This window comes from Gavialis gangeticus, unplaced genomic scaffold (genome assembly GCF_001723915.1).
Source record: "Gavialis gangeticus isolate Ggan-Ray unplaced genomic scaffold, GavGan_comp1, whole genome shotgun sequence".
In the NCBI taxonomy this organism is placed as follows: Eukaryota; Metazoa; Chordata; order Crocodylia; family Gavialidae; genus Gavialis; species Gavialis gangeticus.
In genome coordinates, this window is record NW_017729015.1 from 19,067,083 (window position 1) to 19,067,751 (window position 669).

Consider the following 669-nt stretch of genomic DNA (forward strand, 5'->3'; position numbering starts at 1 on the left):
CTCCCCGGCCCAGCTGGCTGCCTGGACACCCCGAAGGCCTCACTCCAGAGCCTGGCCAGCGAGTGTCCTGTGCCGGGAGGGAGGACGGCAGTGCCGGATGCCGCGTGGATACAACACTGGCAACGTGGCAGCTACCCCCACCCTGCACCCCATTCTGCACCAGGCACCAGTGCACGGTGCTCCCCCCAGCCCGGCTCAAGTGGGCCCAGGTGAGCCCTCACCGTGAGCCCATGCGAACAGCCACGCACAGAGTCTCCCCACGGCCGCTCAGCATCGCCTGGGCTCGGAGGCAGGAGCCGCGAGCTCCCTGTCACCCTGCATTGCCCCTCGGTCAGTTTGCTCTCCAAGGCCCAGCCGGTCTGGGTGGCCCCCCCGCATACCTTGTCTGAGCCCCAGGACTGCGGTGCCCCGCACCCTGGAAGCCGCCCCGGCTCTATAAATTCCTCGGTGCAACAGGAAACCACCAGCTGCAATTAAAACCTCCCAGCCGGCCGGAGACTTCAAACGGCAGGGCCGAGCCACAAATGGATTCCTGGCCGAGGCCTCTGGGCACTGGGGGGGCAGCGGGGTCAGAGGTCCTCTTTGTTCCTCCAGGAGGTGATGAGAGGCGAGGGGCTTGGGTCTGCCGAGCTTGGCAGGGCTGGGGGGGCGAGGGGGGGCTGGGGCAGG